The sequence below is a fragment of the Macrotis lagotis genome, chromosome 2, assembly GCF_037893015.1.
Source record: "Macrotis lagotis isolate mMagLag1 chromosome 2, bilby.v1.9.chrom.fasta, whole genome shotgun sequence".
NCBI lineage: Eukaryota > Metazoa > Chordata > Mammalia > Peramelemorphia > Peramelidae > Macrotis > Macrotis lagotis.
Genome location: NC_133659.1, coordinates 236,554,339 through 236,579,040, shown reverse-complemented (window position 1 = coordinate 236,579,040; position 24,702 = coordinate 236,554,339). Strand labels below are relative to the sequence as shown.

At 35.8% G+C, this 24,702-nt stretch overlaps 1 protein-coding gene and 1 pseudogene across 3 annotated transcripts in view; one reads left to right on the top strand and one right to left on the bottom strand.

Annotated features, from left to right (window-relative positions):
- FOXK2 (forkhead box K2) overlaps positions 1 to 24,702 on the top strand; it is a 154,132-nt gene that overhangs the window by 69,347 nt on the left and 60,083 nt on the right. The gene's annotated exons all lie outside the window — the stretch shown is intronic.
- Positions 7,694 to 8,957, bottom strand: LOC141514406 (V-type proton ATPase subunit d 2 pseudogene; annotated as a pseudogene).

Below are 24,702 nucleotides of genomic sequence, written 5' to 3'. Positions count from 1 at the left end.
TTCTTTGACCAAGCATTCATTTTGTTAATATTTCTTAAATTGATAAACCAAAAAATAATAAAACAATAGACTGGATTTACTTTGTATTTTGCTAAAGACTAAAGCTATTACTCTTTTAATTTGTTTCTTGAAATTTCTGCATTCTCTAAGTAGTAAACCATCGAATTATTTACAGATAATTCAAACTGCCTTATATTTACCAGCTTTGTATATATTTATTCCTTTTGCATTTATGCTCTAGAATTTTGTTTTGTTTTTTGACAAGGCAGTGAGGTTAAATGATTTGCTCAAAGTCACATGCTAGTAAGTATTAAGTGTCTGAGGCTTGATATGTTTTGATTGTTTTAATTTTGTTTTCCCTTTGCCTAGTATTCTCACAATTTTGTTTTCTTATCTTACTGCTACAGTTAGCATTCCTAATACTGTTAAATAATAGTAGACATGATGAAAATCCTTTCTTTAGCTCTGATTTTATTAGAAAAAGATTTTTCTTTTTCTTCATTTTATTTTATTTAATTATTTTCGGGTTTTTTTTAGCAAGGCAGATGGCGTTAAGTGGCTTGCCCGAGGCCACACAACTAGGTAATTATTAAGTGTCTGAGGCTGGATTTGAACTCAGGTACTCCTGACTCCAGGGTCAGTGCTCTATTGATACACTGCACTACCTAGCTGCCCCTCTTTTTCTTCATTTTTTTTTTTTGCAAGGCAAATGAGGTTAAGTGGCTTGCCCAAGGTCACATAGCTAGGTAATTATTAAGTGTCTGAGACTAGATTTGAACCCAGGTACTCCTGACTCCAGGGCCAGTGCTTTATCCACTGCACCACCTAGCTGCCCCTCTTTTTCTTCATTTTAAAAAAAAAGTTAATCTTTAATTAGATTCTTTTAATCCCGCTAAGGAAAAATCTTTATTTATATGCTTATAACAAAGATGAGTGTTGTAATTAGTTGAAGGCTGTTTGACATAATCCTATCATTATAATATGTTTCTGTCCTTGTAGCTGATATAACTATGTGAAATTCAAGGTGAGAAACTAGAATGAGGGAACAGAGAAGGCAGAACAGATCAGTATACTGAAAATATAAATATTTTCTATTGCTGCCATTCTCCCCACTGGAACTTATAGGAATTCTTCCTTTCTCCCTTTTTGTTGTTTTTTCAGTCATTTGGCACAACTTACATGTGATTTAGATTCAAAGACAACTTTGTGAGAAATCAAGAAACCTATCAAGAGAAGGCAAGATAGTGAAAAACTGAATGCTGTATCAGAAATCATGATGTATAATAGAATATTGATATAATGTAATAAAATAATAAAATCAGATTACAGAAAATTTAAAAAAAACAGAACAAGTTTCCCTGAAAAATTATATTACATGCCAAGTAATATCTATACTTTACATAGTATAAGAGCACAGCAGAGCTAAAAAGACAAACTAGTGAGTTACACTAAATCTATTTAGTTTTTTAAATTACTAACACCATTTAATAGATTCATAGCTGAATAGCAAGTTTTATTTTCCTAGCTTTTCATTATCCACTGTAGTCTTTGTAGAATCAAAATGAAAGACAAATGAGAGGAATGCATGACTAGGATATAAAAGCTTTGTATACAGAATTTTGAAAGAATATTTTTAAGATTTTTCCATCATATTATTTTGGGACATATCTAATTCATGCTACAAGTATTTTAACTTTAACTGATATCAGCTAAAAAAATTCAAAGATTCATAAGCAGAGAAGTCATGAATTCAAGACTGAAGATGAGGCATATCTTTTTGGATATGGCTAATATTTGAATTTGTTTTGCTTGATGTATTTATTTGTTACATGAGCTTTATTTTTCATTTTCTCTGTGGGGGAAAGGAAGATAGTTGAGAAAAAGAGTAAATGTCTGTGATTGGAAAAAAAAATAGGCCACATAAGAAAACTTTCTGTAAGATTAATCCTACTTAATATGTACAGTTTTACAAACTAACCAATTTAACCAGGCAATGCTGGTTTTTCAAAACTGTGGTGACAGATAAGTGGTTATTTCCTTACAAAGAGTGAAGAGACTTTTTAGGAAAATACTTGCAAAGAATCCATTGGTTTAACTTTCTTCACCATGGTTTCCATTAAATTTCAGAATTTAAGCAGTCTATTTACCTCCAAAAGATTGTTGCCCTAGTGTACTATGTATTTCCTAGTGTTTTTTATTGTTGGGAACACTATTTCACTAACAGAATAGAATTTTAAATCCCTAACATTATCTAATCTAATACCATTATTTTACGGATGATAAAAATTGACCCCCAGAAATAAGGCAGGATAGTTATTTTTGAGGCAAATATTTTAATATTCATTATGACAGTATCAATTCAATCACTAAAAACTGGCCTGATTGAAATGCTTACACATGTCACCCGCAGAAAAAGTTAGATATAGTATGATTATTCACAGTTCTTTTCTTTCTTCTGTGCAATTGATAGGATTTTATAATTTTCATTAAACATCCTTTACTCTGTACATTCATATCTCATTAAGTATTCTTTTTTTTAAAGAAAGATTGTATTTATTTTGGGTTTTTAATTTTTCCTCTATTCTTGCTTCTCTTTCCCCACCCTCCACAGAAGGTAGTCTGTTAGTCTTTACATTGTTTCCATGATATACACTGATCTAAATTGAATGTGATGAGAGGGAAATCATATCCTTAAGGAAGAAAAATAAAGTATAAGAGATAAGCAAAATTACATAATAAGATAACAGGTTTTTTTTTTTCAAAATTGAAAGCAGTAGTCTTTGGTCTTTGTTCAAACTCCACAGTTCTTTCTCTGGATGCAATGTATTCTCCATCGTAGACAGCCCAATATTGTCCCTGATTGTTTTACTGATGGAATGAGCAAGTCCATCAAGGTTGATCATTACCCCCATGTTGCTGTTAGGGTATACAATGTTTTGCTGGTTCTGCTCATCTTGCTCAGCATCAGTTCATGCAAATTCTTCCAGGCTTCCCTGAATTCCCATCCCTCCTGATTTCTAATAGAACAGTAGTGTTCCATGACATACATATACCACAGTTTATTAAGCCATTCCCTAATTGATGGACATTAACTCAATTTCTGATTCTTTTCCACCACAAACAGGGCTGCTCTGAGTATTTTAGTACAAGTGATGTTTTTACCCTTTTTCATAATCTCTTCAGGTTACAGACCCAGTAATGGTATTGCTGGATCAAGCAGTATGTACATTTTTGATGCCCTTTGGGCGTAATTCCAGATTGCTCTCCAGAAAGACTGGATGAGTTCACAGCTCCACCAACAATGTATTAGTGTCCCAGATTTCCCACATCCCTTCCAACATTGATCATTATCCTTTCTGGTCATATTGGCCAGTCTGAGAGGTGATACCTCAGATATGCTTTAATTTGCATTTTTCTAATAAGTAATGATTTAAAGCAATTTTTCATATGACTATAGATCATTTTGATTTCCTCATCTATAAATTGCCATTGCATATCCTGTGACCATTTGTCAATTGGGGAATGGATTTTTTTTTTAATAAATTTGACTCAGTTCTCTATATTTTAGAAATAAGTCCTTTGGTGGGGCAGCTAGGTGGTGCAATGGATAGAGCACCGGCCCTGGACTCAGTAGTACTTGAGTTCAAATCTGGCCTCAGATGTTTAATACTAGCTGTGTGGCCTTGGGCAAGCCACGTAACCCCATTTGTCTTGCAAAAACCTAAAAAACAAAAAACAAAAAAACCCAGAAATAAGTCCTTTGTTAGAAATGCTAGTTGTAAAAATTGTTTCTCAGTTTACTATGTTTCTTTTGATCTTGGTTACAGTGGTTTTTGTCTGTGCAAAAGCTTTTTAATTTAATATAATCAGAATTATCTAGTTTGTTTTTAATGATGTTCTCCATTTCTTCCTTGGTCATAAACTGCTTCTCTTTCCACAGGTATACTACTCCTTGATCTTCTAGTTTGCCTATAAAATTGTTTTTCATGTCTAAATCCTACATCCATTTTGATCTTATCTTGGTATAGGGTGTGAGGTCTTGGTCTAACCCAATTTTCTTCCATACTAACTTCTAACTTTCCCAATAGCTTTTATTGAAGACAGTGTTTTTATCCTCAAATCTGGATTCTTTGGGTTTATCAAATAGCAGATTACTATAATCATTTCCTGCTATTGCACCTAGTCTATTCCACCACTCTATTTCTTAGCCAGTCCCAGACAGTTTTGATGACTGATGCTTTATAATATAATTTTAGATCTGGTAATATTAAGCCTCCTTCATTTTTTTTCATTAAATCCCTGGAAATTCTTGACTTTTTTTCTTATGAATTTACTTACAATTTTTTCTAACTCATTAAAGTAATTTTGGGGAATTTTAATTGGTAGGGCACTAAACAAATAGTCTAATTTTGGTAGAATTGTCATTTTATTAGCTCAATCTATCTATGTGCAGTTGATATTTGTCCAGTTTTTTAAATCTGATTTTATTTGTGTGAGAATTGTTTTGTAATTGTTTTCAAAGAGTTTTTGAGTCTGCCTTGGCAGGTAGACTCCCAGGTATTTTATATTATCTGAGGTTACTTTAAATGGGATTTCTCTTTCTAGCTCTTTCTGCTGCATCTTGCTAATCATATATAGAAATGTTGAAGATTAATGAGGGTTTATTTTATATTCTGCAACCTTGCTAAAGTTGCTAATTCTTTCTAGTAGTTTTTTAGAGATTCTCTAGGTGTACCATAATGTTATCTGCAAAGAGTGAGAGTTTTGTCTCTTCTTTCTCAATTCTAATTTCTTCAGTTTCTTTTCCTTCTCTTATTGCTGAAGCTGACAGTTCTAATAGAATATTGAATAGTAGTGGTGATAATGAGCATCCTTGTTTCACCCCTGATTTTATTGGGAATGCCTCTAGCCTATCCCCATTGCATATAATACTTGCTGTTTCAGATAGATACTGCTTATTATTCTAAGGAACAATTCATTTATTCCTACACTCTCTATTGTTTTTAGTAGGAATGGGTGTTGTGTTTTGTCAAAAGGTTTTACAGCATCTACTGATATAATCATATGATTTCTGATAGGTTTGTTATTGATATAATTAATTATACTGACAGTTTTCCTAATATTGAACCAAACTCTGCATCCATGGAATGAATTCTACTTGGTCATAGTGTATTATCCTAGTGATAACTTGTAATCATTTTGCTAAGATTTTATTTAAGATTTTGGCATCTATATTCATCAGGGAGATAGGTCTGTAATTTTTTCCCTCTGTTTTAACTCTTTCTGATTTAGATATTGGTGTCATAGAAATAGTTAGGCAGAGTTCAATCTTCACCTATTTTTTACAAAGAGTTTATATAGAATTGGAATCAATTGTTCCTTAAATGTTTGATAGAATTCACTTGTGAATCCATCTGGCCCTGGGATACACTCAAGTTGGCTGTCAGGTGATATATCTTTCAATGTATACATGAATAAATTAGAGAAAGGAAATCAATGAAATAAATATGCCATCAAGTAAGAAAACAATTGAACTAATAAATAAAATAAATAAATAAATAAATCCAAGAATTGGTTTTATGAAAAAACTAATAAAATGATAAAACTCTGGTCAACTTCATTTGAAAAACTCTTAGGGAGTTCAATAATGGCTTGTTGAATTTCTTTTTCTGAGATAGGGTTTAGGTTTTTAATTTCCTCTTCATTTAATCTGGGCAACTTATATTTTTGTAAATATTCATCCATTTCCTTTGGATTTTCAAATTTATTGGCATAGAGTTGGGCAAAATATTTTCAATTTATTACTTTAGTTTCCTTCTCATTGGTGGTGAGTTCACCTTTTTTCATTTATGATTCTAGAAATTTAGCTTTCTTCTTTAATTTTTCAAATGAAGTTGACCAGAGTTTTATCATTTTATTAGTTTTTTCGTAAAACCAATTCTTGGATTTATTTATTTATTTTATCTATTAGTTCAATTGTTTTCTTACTTGATGGCATATTTATTTCATTGATTTCCTTTCTCTAATTTATTCATGTAAACATTGAAAGATATATCACCTGACAGCCACCTTGAGTGTATCCCATTAAGTTTTCACATTTTGTTTCATTATTGTCATTATCTAGGATGACATAATTCATTCTTTGTATAATTTGTTGCTTGAGCCACTCATTCTTTAAAATGAGGTTATTTAGTTTCCAATTATTTCTGGGTCTGTATCTCCCCAATCCAATATTCCTTATGATTTTTATTGCATTATGATCTGAAAAAGATGTATTCACTATTTCTGCCTTTCTGCAATTGATCATTAGGTTTTTATGCCCTAGTACATGGTCAATTTTTTGTGCAAGTGCCATGTACTGCAGAAAAAAAAAGTTTATTCCTTTCTATCCCCATTCAGTTTCCTCCATAAGTCTATTGTATCTAAGTTTTCTAACAATCTATTTACTTCCTTAACTTCCTTCTTAGATTTATATTAATTTATATTAATCTGAGAGTGGGAAGTTGAGGTCTCCCACTAATAGGATTTTGTTGTCTTTGTCTTCCTGTAGTTCTTTCAACTTCTCTCTAAGAATTTGGATGCTATATCATTGGGTGCATACATATTCGGTATTGAAATCAATTTATTGTTTATGGTACTTTTTAGGAGGATATAGTTTCCTTCCTTATCTCTTTAATGCTATCTATTTTTACAGCTGCTTTGTCTGAGATAAGGATTGCTACCCCTGCTCCTTTCACTTCTGCTGAAGCAAAAATACATTTTGCTCCAGCCTTTTACCTTTACTTTATATGTATCTTTCTGCTTCAAATAAGTTTCTTGTAAGCAGCCTATTGTAGGATTCTGGTTTTTAATCCACTCTGCTATTCACTTGCATTTTAAGGGAGAGTTCATGGCATTCATATTCAAGTTTATAATTACTCTTTATTGCCCTCCATGCTGTCTTCCCTCTGTTTGTATTTTCCCCTTTTTTCCCTTTATACATATTCAGTATTTTGTTCCTGAATACCACTACTTCATTGTTTGACCTCCTATATCAACCCCTCCCCTTTCTCTGTTCACCTTCTTCTCTTAGTTCCCCTTTTTCTCCCCCTTCCCTTTTCCCCTTTTAATACTTGAAAGATAAGTTTCTTAACTGAGTATGTATAAGTTAATTTTAATCCAAGTCTGATGAGATGAAATTTCAGGTGGTTCTCAGCTACTCCCTTCTTCTACTCTATTATAGTAGGATTTTTGTACCTATTAATGTAATGAGATTTATTCCATTCGGTCTCCTCCATCTTCCAGTCTCTTTATTGTCCTTCTTTTTAAGGAGGTATTGTTTTTAAATCATTCTATCTGAGTCACAGAAAAGTCATGAGTGTCTATCAGTTCTGGCTAAGTATATTCTCTCTAGTAGAATTATAGTTACTGAGAGTTATTAGAGTCTTTCTCCCAGGTAGGGATATAGCCAGTTTCATCTTATTCGATTTCAATCTCAAGGATAAGTCATGAGTGACCATCACTTCTGGCTAAGTATATTCTCTCAAATAGAGTTAAAATTCTCAAGAGTTATGAGAATCTTTCTCCCAGGTGGGGATATAGCCAGTTTCATCTTATTGGATAGGAGTTTTTTTCTTTACCTTTTTTTTTTAATGTTTTCATTGTCTCTTGAGCCTCCTGTTTGATGTCCAAATTTTCTATTTAGCTCTGGTCTTTTTTTTTTTTTGTAAAAGGAAGTTTTGTTTATTTTTATGTAGCAGATAGCTATAGCAAAATATTCTTCATCATTTTTCACAAGAGATACATTTGTTTTTGTTGATTTTCTAACCTTGTTTCTCCCAGAGAATTATAAAATAGGAATATAATTATTAATTTTTGTTCAATGTCTTTGTGAAACACATTCAGCAATCCACACAATATTTCTCATCTCTTGGTCCTTCAGCTTTATGTAAGCATAAAACACTCCATAGTGGAACTGCCTGTTGCGGTACATTCAATTTTACCTCGTGTTCGTAAAATACATCTTCCAATGACTTTCCTTCAAGGCCATCTCCAACAGCATCAAATAAGGGTTTATAATTGGCATAGTGGTCAGCCACATTCTTCATCTGTTCATAATCTTCTGCTCGGGCCAGCAGGTGCAACCCTTCTGGATACAGTTTACCACAGGTTGGGTACAGTTCCTCTCGGTCTTCTTTGCTCAATTCCGTGCCAAAGGAATTATGTGTGATGATAAAAGCATGTCTGTCAGCCTCAAACTCAAGAATAGGACACATTTCTTCTGCTGTGATATCACCATGTTCTTTGCAGAATTTGTAGAAAGCTTCAAGGTATGACTTGTAGAGCTTATTACGCATTATTTCAATATTTACTTCATTAAGGATATTTTCTGACATGCAGTCTTGAAAGAAAGGAGCCAAAGGTGTTTCAACCAGAAAAGCCTCGAATATATCTGAAGGTGTTTCTACAATGTTGACAGCTTCCATTTCCAAAAACCTTCCCAAGAGGTGACACTTCTTAAAAATTTCCTTGACAGATTTCTTTTGTAGCACACCATTGATCAGCAGAATCACATTATCAATCATATAGCTGCACATCATATAGGTGAAAAATGTACTGAGTGGTTCCAGGGAGTTGTTTCTAAAATGCTCGAATTCTCTACATAATTTTTTCCTCATTTTATTGTCAATGGTAGAAACTGTGAGTGGGGTAGTTTCTTCATTCAAAAAATTGCCATAATCTGTAGTCTGAAGGTGAACTTTCAAGTCTTCTAGAGTTTCACACTGCACCAAGTTATTGTAGTCTTGCTGGTTAAGGAGGCAGGCTTTGTGCCCTCGGACCAGCCCCTCCAGGTAGCCATGGTCCACATTGAAATAAAACTCAGCGAGCTGCAGCATGGAGGAGAAGATTGGGTTGATTAAAGCAGAAGCAGACCTCTAGTCCTTTTTGTCAGCCACAGAAGTCTTCTAGTAGGACTGTAAGAGGCTCTGGTCTTTTCATAAGAAAATGTTGGAAGTCTCCTATTTCATTAAATGTACATTTTTTTCCCCTGGAAGAGAAGGCTCAGCTTTGCTGGATAGTGGATTTCTGGCTACATTCCAAGCTCCCTTGCTCTTCGGAATATCTTATTTATTCCAGGTCCTTTGATCCCTTAATGTTGATGCATCCAGGTCCTGTGTAATTCAGGTTCACCTGTGGTCCCCTGAGACAGACCTTGTTGGTAGGTGTTCTTCTCCTAGCTTCTCTTTCTGGGTTTGGTCAATCGAATTTCTGTTAAGAGGTTTCTTTCATGTTATTTTTGAGGGGAATCAGGAGCATTTAACACAGTGCCTGTCTTCTCTCCGCCCTCTTGGCCAGACATCTCTTAAGTATTAATTCTTAAAAGTCATGTTTCCATATAGTAAATAAGTTATTCTCCTTACCCCACATACTGCCACAAAGCTTGTCTGTATAGAATTCAGAACCTCCTACAGGGTCTAATACAACATCCCCTCACCAATTCAAGTCTGCATAGATGCCAAGATAATACTTCTAAGGAGCAAAACTGGTGTTACTCCCTTGTTCAGGAAGATCAGGTGGTCCTTTACCCGTGGGAAAAAATGCAAACCTCTGTTTAAATCTCAACCCTTAAAACCTTCTGTAATCAGGTTCTACCCTACTTTTCCAGGATTACTTCAAGTCATTTTCAGGTCCTTGAGAGCAGGGAATGTCTTTTACTTTTCTTAGTATCTTAGTATCCCTAACAATTAGCACAATGTCGGGCACATAGCAGGCATTTAATAAATGCTTATTTTGTCTGTCTGTCTGTCTCTCTCTCTCTCTCTACACACACACACACACACACACACACACACACACACACACACATATATAAAATTCTGAACTGGCAAAGACTTTTGATGATTATCTTTTTACAATTACTTTGGAGAATTGTGGACTTTTTCAAATGCTTAAGTGGCATTTCTTCTCTAATTGCTAGTGCTCTTCTCTTCCAGTTACTTTATATAAGTGTATAAATAATTACTTGTGCCCATATTGATCCCCCCCAACAGAACATAAGTAATTTTTTGAGGGCAAGGAATTGTAGTCCTTTGTGGGACCACAGAAGGGTAGAGTGTGGAAAGGGACTGGGTCTAGGATGGATGAGTTTTACTGAACCATGATTTCATTTGTATAGGGAGTCTTGTTCCGTCATGGTTTTTAGCATGCTATTTTCTTCAGCATTTTTTTGGATTTCCTTGACTAAGCTGCTGACTTCATTTTCATGTTTTTCCTGCATCTCTCTCCTTTCTTTTCCCAGTTTTTCTTCCAACTCCCTCATTTGATTTTCAAAGTCTTTTTTGAGCTCTGTCATAGCCTAAGCCCAATTTCTGTTTTTCTTGGTGTCTTTAGATGCAGGAGCTTGTGCTTCTTCATCTTCAGACTGAGTATTTTGATCCTTCTTGGGCTCATTTGCAAAATATTTCTCAATGGTGTTCCTCTTACTTCTCTGCTTGCTCATTTTCCCAGCCTGGGCCTGTTTTGGGGTTGCTTCCTAAGCTTTTGGGACACTCCCACAAGGGTCTCAGTGTGTGAGGCTCTGTCCTCCCTCCTGGTCTGTAAATGACCATAAGCGCCCCCCTCTGCCATTGGGCTGAGGTGGGGGGGGACCCTGCTGTTCTATGGGGGGGCCTAGACTGCGATCAGGATCTGAATGTGGTCAGAACCCCAGAGTCCTGTTCCAGGGGCAGAGGAGAGAGCTCTGCAGTCTCTCTTCTCTCCCCTCCCTCAGCTCAGTGGGCTCATGCCCTGGGGGCTCCTGCTTACCAGCTCTGCCTGCTTCTGTTCCTGGATCTGGGCTGCTGAAAGACCAAGTTCCTCGCTGTGTGCCCTGAGGGCTAGGCTTCACATGCTCGCTCTGGCAGAGGTCCCCCGCTGTTCCCCCACTTTGTGCTCAGTGCTCCCCGGGGTGTAGCTCTGGAGACTCCCCTGCTGCTGTGAGCTGTGGCTCCCAGCACTCTGGGGCTGCCTCTGGGAGGCTGAAGTTCTTTCATTCTGGCGCCCCACCCCACCCCCGTGGGCCACCCCTCTGACCCTGGGGAGCAGAGCCTTTCTGCTCTTTTCCAGGTTACTTGAGGAGAACTGCCTCACTGGGTCCCTCTGTGGGTTCTGTCTCTCGAAAGTTTAGTTAGAGAGCGCCTAAAACTTTCTTGTCGCCATCTTGGCTCCGCCCCCCCTATTTTCCAATTTTTCCAACAATTTTTGTCACATAGTGAGTTCTTATCCCAGAGACTGATGTCTTTGGGTTTGTCAAATAGTAGATCACTGTAGTTGTTTACTGCATTTTCTTTTGAATCTATCCTAATCCACTGATCAATCTTAACCAGTACCAGCCAGTTTTGATGACTGCTGCTTTATAGTATAAGTTATAGATCTGGTAGAGCTAGGACAACTTCCTTAACATTTTTTTTCATCCGTTCTCTTACTTATTCTTGCCCTTTTATTACTCCAGTTGAATTTTGTAGCTATTTTTTCTAGCTTGGCAAAGTATTTATTTGATATTTGATCGATATGGCACTGAATAAGTAATTTAATTTGTTTAGAATTGTCACTTTTATTATATTAGTTCTACCTAACCATGAGCATTTGACATTTTTCCAATTTTTTAAAACTGACTCCATTTGAGGAAGGAGAGCTTTATAATTGTATTCATACAATTTCTGGGTTTGTCTTGGAAGGTAGATTTCCAAGTATTTAATGTTATCTACAGTTATTTTAAATGGAATTTCTATCTCTTGTTCTTGGGCTTTGTTGCTCATATATAGACATGCTGATGATTTATGTGGGTTTATTTTATATCATGCTACTTTGCTGAATTTGTTAATTGTTTCAAGGAGTTTTTAAGATGATTTTCTCAGGTTCTCTAGGTAAACCATCATATCATCTGCAAAGAGTGAAAGCTTTGTTTCCTCATTTTCAGTTCTGATTCCATCAATTTCTTTTTCTTCTTCTCACTGCTACTAGTAGTGTTTCTAATATTATATTGAATAGTAATGGTGATAATAGACATCCTTGTTTTACCCCTGATTTATTGGAAATGCTCTGAGTTTATTCCGATTAAATATAATATTTAATGATGGTTTTAGATACTATTTATTATTTTAAGAAAAACTCCATTTATTCCTATACTTTCTATTGTTTTTAATAGGAATAGATATTGTATTTTCTCAACGGCTTTTTCAGCATCTGTTGAGATAATCATATGGTTTCTGTTGGTTTTAGTGTTGATATGTTTAATTATGTTGAGTGTTTTCCTAATGTTGAACCAACCTTGCCTGCCTGGTATAAATCCAACCTGATCATCGTGTATTGTCCTGGTAATAACTTGCTGTAGTCTTGTTGCTAAAATTTTATCTAAGATTTTTGCATCAATATTCATTAGGGAGCTTGGTCTATAATTTTCTTTGTCTGCTTTGGTTCTTCCTGCTTTAGTTATTAGCACCATGCCGGTGTCATAAAAGGAGTTTCGTAGAGCTCCTTCCTTTCCTATTTTTTAAAATAGTTTTATGAAGATAGGAATTAATTGTTCCTTAATTGGTAGAATTCACTTGTAAATCCATCTGAACCTGGACACTTTTTCTTAGGGAGTTTATTGATGGTTTCGTTTCTTTTTCTGATATGGAGCTATTTATGTAATTTATTTCTTCTTCTGTTAATCTGAACAGTTTGTATTTTTGTTAATAGTCATCCATTTCACTCAAGTTGTCCAATTTATTGGCATACATTTTGGCAAAGTAGTTCCTAATTATCTCCTTAATTTCTTCCTCATTGGTGGTTATTTCACCCTTTTCATTTTTTTTAAATCAGATTAATCAGAGGTTTGTCTATTTTACTGGCTTTTTCATAAAACCAAATCTTAGATTTATTTATGAGATCAATGGTTTTTTGGCTTTCTATTTTATTTATTTCTCCCTTGATTTTCAGAATTTCTAGTGTGGTATTTAATTGGGGATGTTTACTTTGTTCTTTTTCTAGCTTTTTTAGTTGCATACCCAATTCATTGATCTCTTCTTTCTCTATTTTATTCACATAGGCAGTTAGAGATATAAAGTTTCCCCTCAAAACTGCCTTGGCTACATCCCATAAATTTTGGTATAATGTCTCATTATTATCATTTTCTTGGATATAATTATTGATTATTTCTATTATTTGCTGATAAATTTATTTAATTTCCAATTAGTTCTTGGTTTATCTTACCCTGACTCATTATTACATGTGATTTTTATTGCATCTTGGTCTCAGAAGTGTGTATTTATTATTTTTGTCTTTCATTTAAAATTTTTTTTGTGCCCTAGTACATAGTCAGTTTTGGTGAAGGTGCCATGTACTGCTGAGAAAAAGGTATATTCTTTTCTTTCCCCATTAAGTTTTCTCCAGAGGCTTATCATATATAAGCTTTCCAAGATTTCATTCACCTTCTTAACTTCCTTCTTGTTTATTTTGTTGTTATATTTATCTAGTTCTGAGAGAGGGAGATTGAGGTCTCCCATTATTAAAGTTTTGCTATTTCTACTTGTAATTCACTCAACTGTTCCTCTAGGAATGAGGAGGCTATCCCATTAGTTGCATATGTGTTTAGTAATGATATAGCTTCATTTCCAGTGGTGCTTTTAAAGAAGATATAGTTTCCTTCCTTATCCCTTTTAATGAGATTGATTTTTGCTTTTACTTTGAGATTAGTATCACTACCACAGATTTTTTACTTCAGCTGAGGCATAATATATTTTCCTCCAACCTTTTCTTTTTCTCTGTATGTATCTCTCTACTTCAAATGTGTTTCTTGTAAGCAACATATTGTAGGATTCTGATTTTTAATCCATTCTGCTATCTACTTGTTTTATGGAGTTCATCCCATTCACATTTACAATTAAGATTATTAATTCTGTATTTCCCTCTATGTTATCTTTCTCCATTTATATTTAGCTCTTTCCTTTTCTCTTATTTCCCCTCACCAAAATTTTACTACCTTTTTTAAAGATTTTATTTATTTTGAATTTTACATTTTTCCCCCTAATCTTGCTTCCCTCCCTCTACCCTCCCACAGAAAGCAGTCTATTAGTCTTTACATTGTTCTCTGGCATACATTGATTTAATTTATTTTTAAAAAATTTTTCTACCAAAACTAAACTATCTGTTCAGCGCCCTACCAATCAAAATTCCAAAAAATTACTTTAACGAGTTAGAAAAAATTGTAAGTAAATTCATATGGAGAAATAAAAAGTCAAGAATTGCCAGGAGCTTAATGAAAAGAAGTGCAAAAGAAGGTGGCTTAGCCCTACCCAATCTAAAATTATATTATAAAGCATCAGTCATGAAAACTGTTTGGTATTGGCTAAGAAATAGTGTGGTGGACCAGTGGAATAGACTAGGTGACAGGAGATGATTATAGTAATGTGTTGTTTGATAAACCCAGAGAGTCTGACCATTGGGATAAAAACTCCCTCTTTGATAAAAATTGCTGGGAAAATTGGAAGTTAGTATGGAAGAAACTTAGATTAGACCAACACCTCACACCCTTTACCAAGATAAGATCCAAATGGTTACAGGACATAGACATAAAAAACAATACTATAAGCAAATTAAAAGATCAAGGACTAGTCTACCTGTCAGATCTATGGAAAGGGGAACAGTTTATGACTAAGGAAGAGTTGGAGAACATCACCAATAACCAATTAGATGATTTTGATTACATTAAATTAAAAAGCTTTTGCACAGATAAAACCAATATAACCAAGATCAAAAGAAATGTAGTAAATTGGGAAACAATCTTTACAACTAATGATTCTTACAAAGGACTCATTTCTAAAATACACAGAGAACTGAGACATATTTTTAAAACAAAAAGCCATTCCCTAATTGACAAATGGTCAAAGGATATGCAAAGGCAATTTACAGATGAGGAGATCAAAGTAATCCATAGCCATATGAAAAAATGTTCTAAATCATTAATTATTAGAGAAACGCAAATTAAAGCTTCTCTGAGGTACTACCTCATACCTCTCAGATTGGCCAGTATGACCAGGAAGGATAATGATCTTTGTTGGAAGGGATGTGGGAAATCTGGGACAGTCTTACACTGTTGGTAGAGCTGTGAACTTATCCAATCCTTCTGGAGAACTATTTGGAACTATGCCCAAAGGGCAACAAAAATGTGTATACCCTTTGACACAGCAATACCACTATTGGGTCTATACCTTGAAGAGATGAGGAAAAAGGGTAAAAACATTACTTGTACAAAAATATTTATAGGAGCCCTGTTTGTGGTGGCAAAGAATTGGAAATCCAGTAAATGTCCTTCAATTGGGGAAAGGCTTAGCAAACTGTGGTATATGTATGTCACGGAACACTATTGTTCTATTAGAAACCAGGAGGGACAGGATTTCAGGGAAACCTGGAGGGATTTGCATGAACTGATGCTGAGTGAGATGAGCAGAACCAGAAAAACACTGTATACCCTAACAGCAACATGGGAGTGATGTTCAACCTTGAAGGACTTGCTCATTCCATCAGTGCAACAATCGGGAACAATTTTGGGCTGTCTGCAAAGGAGAGTGTCATCTGTATCCAGATAAGGAGCTATGGAGTTTGAACAAAGTGCAAGGACTATTCCCTTTAATTTGGGGAAAAAAAAACAGATAGCTTATTACCTCTTAGACTTCTCTTCTCTTTAAGGATTATGATTTCTCTCTCATCACACCCAATTTGGAACAAGGTACAACATGGAAACAAAGTAAAGACTGAAAGAGTGCTTTCTGTGGGGGGGGGAGCAAGATTGGGGGGAAAATGTAAAACTCAAATAATATCTTTAATAAAAATAAATTTTAAAAAAATTTAAATTTCAGTTTATTTTCACTTATACCTTCCCTTCCCTTTTATCAGTCCCTTCTAACCTTATCTTCTCCTTTTCCAGTCTCCCCCTTCCCTGTAGATTAAGTTAGATTTTTAAATCCAAGTGGGAATGTATCTTATTTCCTTACTGGGCTAAATCTGTTGAATAGAATTTACACAGCATTCAGTTTCTTCCTTCTTGCTCTCTAAAATTATAAATCTTTGTGCCTCTTCCCTTGGTGCTCTAATTTGCTTGATAAGCTCCTATTTTTATCAAGCTATCATGACAGATATTTATTTGAATGTTTGATAAGTAGCATTGACTCAAATTGCATCAAATATAATTTTAATCATTTTTTACCTTACCCTTTTCAGGTATCTTTCAAGTACACATAATCCTCATCACAAGACAAAATATCCTCCAAAGTCATATAATGTCTTGAACTATTTATGCCCCTTCCCCATGGCCTATTTTCTTTTCCACTTTACCTCCCGCCCACCTTCCCACCCAGGGTACTTAACACCTTGTTAGGTGAACCCAGAACCTTTTTCTCTCCTACTTTAGACCCCACCCCCATATTTAACCCTTTGTTAAATGAAGCATCCTGATGTAATTAATTGAAAGTATCCTGAAAATCTTTAAGTAGTGGGAGGCTCTGGAGGTCTGACTGAGAACTTTACAAATGATTGTAAAGTAATAGAGACACTGTCTGAGGTCCTTACAACTTGTGAAGCCCTCATTAGACAAGTACTTAGCACCTTGTGATTAAAGCCAGTGTAATGAGATACTTAAGTTAAAGTTGACTCTCTTGGTTTTTTTAGGGGGTTTTATCTCAAACATATTTATGTGATCTTGGGCTTCTTCAACTGAGGGACAAGACCCAATTACACCTGTATCCCTTAGGTTTATTCTCTTCAATTATATTCTGCCTTCTAATTATCCTTATTAGAGAAGTAAAGTTCTGATGAGTTCAAATTGTTATATCTTCCCTTTTAGGTACAACATTTGTATAAAACAGTTTTGTTTTTCAGTTACCTTTTACATTTACCTTTTTAATGTAACTCTTCAGTCATGTATTTGACAATTGAATTCTCTGTTCATTTGTGGTCTTTATGACAGGAAATTCTGGAAGTCCTGTATTGCATTGAACATCCATCTTTTCCCCTGACAATATATTCTGAATTTTGCAGGGTAGTACATTCTAGGTTGTAATCCCAGGTCCTTAGCTCTCCGAAATATGTTATTACAGTTCTTCTGATCCTTCAATGTTGAGGCTGATATGATAGGTCCTGTGGTAGTCTGTATTTCCTTTGTATTTGAATAGTTTTCTTTGTGTTGTTTGCAATATTCTCTCTCTCTCTTTTTTTTTGAGGGTTCTGGAATTTGGTTATTACAGCCCTTGGAGTTTTTATTCTGGAGCCTCTTTCTGGAGGGGTTTTGTGGATTCTTTGAATTATATTATTATTTTGTTCTAGTAGATTGGGGGAAGTTTTCCCTTATAATTTTCTGCATGATGTTTTTCAGATTCTTCTTTTGATCCAGGTTTTCTGATAGTCCAGTGATTTGTAGATTGTCTTTTCTGAATCTGTTTCCCAGATCATTAGTTTTCCCTAGAAGGTATTTTATATTTTCTTCAATTTTTTTCAGACTTTTTATTTTGTTTGATAGAATCTTGTAGTCTTGTAGATTCATTGGTTTCTAACTGTCCAGTTCTAGTTTTTAGGATTTTATTTCCTTCAATTACCTTTTATGTTAACTTTTTAAAAGTGTTGAATTCTCAGGTCAACTTTTCACAGTTTTCCTGCATTTCTTTCATTTCTTTTTTCCATTTTTCTTCTTCCTCTCTTCTTTGGTTTTTAAATTCTTTGTTAAGCTCTTTGATGAACTTTTGTTTTTGAGTCCAATTTGTAGACTGTCTTGATACTTCTCCTTTGAGTGATGTTTCACAGCTTTCTTCTTTGGACATGGCATTGCTGTCTTCTTTATCTGTGAAATACTTTTCTATAGTTTTAGCTTTTTTGCCAGTCTTTGTTGTTGTAGTTCTGTTCCTGGGGTATATGGAATATAGATCCAGGCTTTTATTTTGCTGGGGCTGGGGTCTGATCCCTGGCTTGTTGTTGGCCAAGATGTTGCCTATGTAGTCCAGGCCTTGCCTTTGCAGAGTGTTTTTTCCCCTCCCATTTTTATGTCCAGATTCTGACTTAACAGAGAATTGTTCCCGACCCAGTTCTGTCCTTTACCCTGGTGTTTCTGGTTTCAGACTGGCTTGCTATCTAGCTGCTGGGACCTTTGTTATTATTAAGCTTTTGGGACCTGGATTGCACTGTGGCTAAAAGCCTCCTGCTGGCTTTCCCTGCTCTCTGTCCTCCTGAACTTTACTTTCCCTTTTTTCCCCCCAAAGAAACAGACCTTCAATGAAGATCCTCCATGATGTCTGCAGTTGAAAACTAATTTGAATCTTGTCTTTTTCTTGGTGGTATCTGTAGTGTGGATGGCAGAGTAGAGGTTTCATGTATCTTTGGTAGGGAAAGGCTACCAGAGCTTGTTAGCTTTTGGCCACCATCTTGACTGCCCTGGAAGTCCTTGGTGAGCAAGTTTTAATAGACTGGAGAAAATCTTGTAACTTATAGTATTTTAGAGTTGCCTGGTGAACTAAAAGATAAAAAGAACTAGATTGAGGATTTTTAAACTAGTTCTTTTTTTGTTGGGTTTTTGTTTTTTGTTTTTAGGTTTTTGCAAGGCAAATGGGGTTGTGGCTTGCCCAAGGCCACACAGCTAGGTAATTATTAAGTGTCTGAGGTATCAAATTTGAACTCAGGTACTCCTGACTCCAGGGCTGGTGCTTTATCCACTGCTTGTTTGCATACTATTTAACATTTTTATTGATAGAACACTGACCTTGGAGTCAGTAGAACAGGAGTTTGAATCCAGCCCCAGACACACTTGATACTTCCTAGATGGGTGACCTTGAGCAAGTCACTTAACCCTGATTGCCTTGGATCTAGAGCCATCTCCAGTTGCCTTGATTCATATCTGGTCACTAGATCCAGATGACTCTAGAGGAGAAAGTGAAACTGGTGGCTTTAGCACAGCACCTCCTCACTCAAATCCAGCTCATGTGCTTGTCATGATGCCATCTCCCTGATGTCATGGTCTCCTTCAAGAATGAAAACATTTTGATTACTTGGAAAATGATATGAATAGCTTACTCATCAGATTTTTATTCTTCGTTGTATTTTTTATTCTAAACTTAAATTCAAAGTATTTGCTGCATTGTCATGCAGCAAAACATAAGATTTATAATAAAAGGCAATAAATTTCCATTTCAAGAAAACCCATATAATACTGCACATGGTATTCAATATTGTCCATCTTTTCTTTGCTTCCTTGTAGGTTTTCTCCTATTCTCTTCTGTGTATTTTTTACTTTGTTTTTTCCCCCTCCCAACTCCCATCCCCAGGACAGCTAAAATTAAGTATGGAGATGTGTGTGTGTGTGTGTCTGTACACATATACATACACATGTACATACACATTGACACATATATATATAGTCATACATACATACAAACAAATAGATACATATACAATTCAGAGATCTCTATATATTTGGCTTGTGAGTATCTCTCATTTTTGTAACATTTTGTGAAAGCAACAATCCCTCCTTACTCCTCTCCTTTACTTGCTACCTTGCCCTCCTCTTCCTTAACCTTTCACTCTTTCAAGAATCCCTACCTTATCTTAATATACCCTCTTCCCCTTTGATTTACATGCACTTCTATATACCCTTTTATGCTATTCCCTTACCCTCTAATTCAGTACCCTTCCTATTCCCTCCTGTTATTTCTTTCTGAATGTATGTATATATGTTTGTATGTATGCATGTATGTATGGTTCCCTCTTTAACCCATCCCCAATAAGAGTAGGTTTCCAGAACTATCAGCTCTCCTTCCCCAAGATCTACCAGCCCTCTTTCCCCAGCTAATTTTTGTGTATCAGTTTTTCTTCTCATACCTCATTTATATAACTTTTTTTTATCTTTTCCAGCATCATTTAAGAATCCATCTTACTTAGAACTACCCCAGTCTTTCCTTTGAACTACCCAATTATTTAATAACAATCTGGGACATATGGTTTATATTTCCATGTATAGATAGTAAGCAATTTGTCTTTATTGAGTCCCATGTAATTAACCTTTGATGGTTATCTTATATTACTCTTGGTTCTTATGTGTCAGATTTTCTAGTAAGGTAGGTCTTTTTGCAACAAAATCCTGAAAGTCTGGCAATTCATTAAATGTCCTTTTTTTCATTCAGGATTACACTTAATTTTTTTGTTTTGTTTTTGCAAGGCAAGGGGGTTAAATGACTTGCTCAAGGTTATATAGCTAAGTAAGTATTAAGGTCTGAGGCTGGATATGAATTCAGGTCCTGACTCCAGGGCCAGTGCTTTATCTACTGCACCATCTAGCTAGCCCCTGATTATACTTTATTTTGCTGGATATGATATTTTTGGCCACAACCCCAGTTATTTTTCTCTTTGATGTGTTAATTTCTTTTCATAATATTCTTGTTTTTCTTGGATTTTTCTTTTTGTTTTTCAACAGTCTCTTATTTGATTTTTAAAGTGTTTTCTTGAGTTCTTCAATGAATTCTTTTTCATTAATTAGGTAGCCATGTAATGTGTTCTTTGGAGGAGGAGAGGTGATTTTTGCTTCTGTACTTTTCCTCTGATAATGAACCCCAATCTTCTTTAGTTAATCTCCTAACCACCGCCTTTGGTTGGGTTCTTTCTTCTTTTCCTGCTCATTTAAAATTTTTTTTTAGCAGCTTGTTGTGATACTCACTTCTAGTCCTGCTGTGTGAGGGATGGTGCCTTTGGCCTTAGGAGCTTTATCCAGGACCTAGATTCTACACTCCTTTCCGTATTGAATCTACATTTGGGGCCCCTTTGCACACTGCTGGAAGTGATCTAACTCCCTGAGAACTCTCTAGTGGCTATAACCTTTAGTTCTCTACTCTGATCTGAAACAAAGACTGAGCACTCAGCTTTCCCCTAAGTATCCATGGCCAGCAGCATCCCCACACCACTGCTTCTGCACTCACCAGACATGTACTGGTTCGTTCTGTGTGTGGAAGCACAGTGGACTTCCAGCAGTACAGCTGAACCTAGCACCTCTTATCAACAGAGGGTCCCTCTCTTCCCTGTCTCAGAAGTCTGACTCTCCTTTCTGTGTCTGAGGAGAAGGCTACCTCCCACCCCCACTGGCCCCTAGTGCTCATCTCTCTTTCTACAGTTGTTCTCTCTTCCAGTTGTTCCAGGAGGACTACTGTTCTATTCCACCTCTTCTTTATTTTTTCTGTTCTCTGTTCATCCTGAGGTACTTTTTTGACTTGTTTGTGGGGGAAATCCTGGAGAGCTTGGAATTTTCTAATCTATTCTGCCATCTTTCCCCTCATCTGATTTTTATGACACAAATCTGAGAGGGACAGCTAACAGAATGGATGACAAGATTAAAAAATTTTTTGACAGGTTAGAGCATTGGGCTGAATTTAATAAAATGAAACTTAATAGTTAAAAAATGTAAAGTCTTCTGCTTAGTTTATACCTCCCCCCCCCCCAAAAAAAATCAGCCTTATAAGATCAGGGAGACATGGTCGGACAGCCTTTTACCCAAAGTTCTAGTAGATTAGTAGACAAAACAAGCTTCCAGATCCTGAAAGGAGTATTTGAAAGCATTAACAGAGTAGGGAAGTAGAAAAAGAAGAAAAAAGAACTAGAATCTAAAGAGAGGCCATCAATTGGATAGTGCCTAAATAAAGTATATGAATGTAATGGAATATTATTGTGATGTAAGAAATGATGAAAGAAAAAACTGCAAAGAGTTCTGGGTAGTCAGAAGTGATGTAGAGTGAAGTGAGCAGAACCAGGACAACAATTTGTACATGGAGAATGACCCTGAAAAGAAGAGAAAGACAACTTTTCAAGAATTAAGAATTCAGATCAATACAAGAACCAACCATTTCTCCCAAGTCCTGTGATGAAACATTTCCTTTGGAAAGTAGGGTGGTGCCCTCCACTCAGTGATAATACCCTATCTGTTATAGTGATTCTGAACCCTTTTAGGTAATCAAAAAACCCCATGCCTTACTGCTTGATTCCTTATTCTCATATCCTTCAACCTTCCCACCCCATATTTCCAGCCAGATGCCTCCAACCCCTTCTACTGTGCCCTCTGAAATACCTGTTTTATAGACAAGTAGCTTTCCATCATCTTAAATCTTTTATTCTTCCATTCTCCTAGCTACTAATAAGCCTGGCTTCCTCTTGATGACATTTCTGGCCATCCTTTCTAGGACTAGCTGCACCTTCACAGGTTACTGTACCAAATGGGCGAGTTGCAACATGCTTTACTCCTCGTTGTCATTTCCAAGTTCTCTCCTACCTCCATCACTCAGTTGCTTCTCCTTATTCATCTCTACCCAATCAAAATCCTGGTAGTTATTATCTGTAGAACTTCAGATCTTCCTCAGTGTTCAAAATGGCTTACAATTTCACTCCCCTCCCCCCCAACTCCTGTCCCCTTATTTTTTTTAATATTTTTTAGGGTGTTTTTTTTTTTTTTTTTGCAAGGCAAATGGGGTTAAGTGACTTGCCCAAAGCCACACAGCTAGGTAATTATTAAGTGTCTGAGGTCACATTTGAACCCAGGTACTCCTGACCCCAGGGCCGGTGCTTTATCCACTGTGCCACCTAGCCACCCCCCCCCCATTTTGATATAATATTTTGATATAGCTCTCATTAGTAGGAATTTCTAGTGACATCCTGTTATATACCAAAACTCTGTACTAATGAATCACCATTCTGAAGGAAGTTTTTCTTCTCTAAGTAGAGATAAATTGAGACCATTTAATGCAGATATTTCTTTTTTCTTTATCTGTTGGAGGATGTCATAAAAATATAAAATATACCATTTCATTCATATATATATATTGCATATTTCTCATATTAAAAAAATTTATTGTCCTGATGTGATATAATCAACATAATCGACATAACATGATTTTTTACACCTAGCAAACTAAGGAAAGAATGTTTATGTTCTCAACTTCTTCCCAAGAATGAAAAGGAGGGCAGCTAAGTGGTACAGCATCAAGCCCTGGAGTCAGGAGGATCTGAATTCAAGTTTGTTATCAGAGACTTAATAATTACCTTGCTGTTTGACTTGGGTAAGTCACTTAACCCATTGCCTTGCAAAAACAAAAAAAAGAATGAAGAGGAAGCAGTTCCTTAAATATACTTTCTAATGAAGATGATTCCTAGTATCTATTAATTATTTTCAGTCTCATCTCCTACTATCCCCAAACATACCCATATCTCTCCTATCCAGAAAAAAATTCATTTGATTCTTTAATTCCTGCTATTGTCCTATTTCACTTCTGCGCTTCGTGTCTAAACTCCTTGAAAAAACTAGCCACAAGTGCCTCCACTTTCTTTTCCTTTCATTTTTATCTTTAATTCTTTATAATCCATTTATCATTTTACTGAAACCATTCTCTCTAAAAATATCAATGATCTCTTGGTTTCCAAATCCATTGGCTTTTTCTCAAGTTCTTATTCTTTCTGAAGTTTTTGATGCTGATGATTATACTCTTTTCAGTACTTTCTTTTCTTTAGATTTTGGTTCTCCTGCCCATCTGAGCACTTTCTCTGTGTCCTTTTCTCAGTTCTTATTCAGATCATGTCCTCTAATCATAGGTGTCACACAGGATTCTGTCCTGAGCCCTCATCTCCCTGTATGCTACTTCACTTGGTGAATCTCATCAGTCCCATAGATTTAATTATCATCTCAATGGTAAATCTATTCTGCCCCAACCTCTATGCTGACTTCCATTCTCCAATTGCCTTTCAGACATCTCAAACTCGATAGATTTCCAGTAGATGTTTTAGGCTTAACATGTCCAAAATAAAACTCATTATCCTTCCCTCTAAGCCTTTTCCTACTTCCAAAAGTATCTGTTCTGTGGAAGGTATCTTCACCCTCTCATTCCACCAGGCTCACCACTTAGATATTCTCTTTCATTCTTCACTGTCTCTCACATACATTCCATATCCAATTTGTTGTCACAATTTGTCAGTATCTCCCTTGTAACATCTCTCATATATATCCCTTCTCTCCTCTAACCTTATCCCTGGACTATTACAATAGCCTTCCTCAAGTCTCTCCCTCTCCAATTTTCTTAAAACACAGGTCCAATCATGTCAAGTCCTGCCCCACCTTCATTCAGTAAATTATAGCGGCTCAGTTTTCTTTAGGATCAAACATAAAATCCTCTGTTTGGTTTTAAAAATTCTTCCATGATCACCCTAACTTTACAGTCTTCTGACCCCTTATTTCCCACCATGTGTGTGTGTGATAGTTCTTTTATTAAGTACATAGTTAGAATTGTGTGTGCCTAAGGCTCTGGCCTAATATAATGATTTGGATTGATTATAAAAGTTGAAGTGCAAATAAAGAGAATCCAGTATAAGTAAGGGTGAACTTATGATCACCTACCCATCCCTCATCCCACTTATCCTCTGGTCAAGTCTCAAGACTACCTGGCAAAACATGAAATCCTAGAAGATATATTCTGATAGCCTGATACTTCCCCGATTCAGCTTTGGGGAGACTGAACCCATTCCAGTGAGAATCTGAAGCAGTGTTGTGGCTCTCCTTTGTTTCACTAAGAGCCCCCCCCCCCATTCCTCAGCAGGAAAGTTATTGTAGGAGTCTACCTTAGGGAAAACAAACCTCCAATTCTGGATGCATGGTGGTTAAGAAACTTTGAAAAGAGCATTCTTGATCCAGAAAAG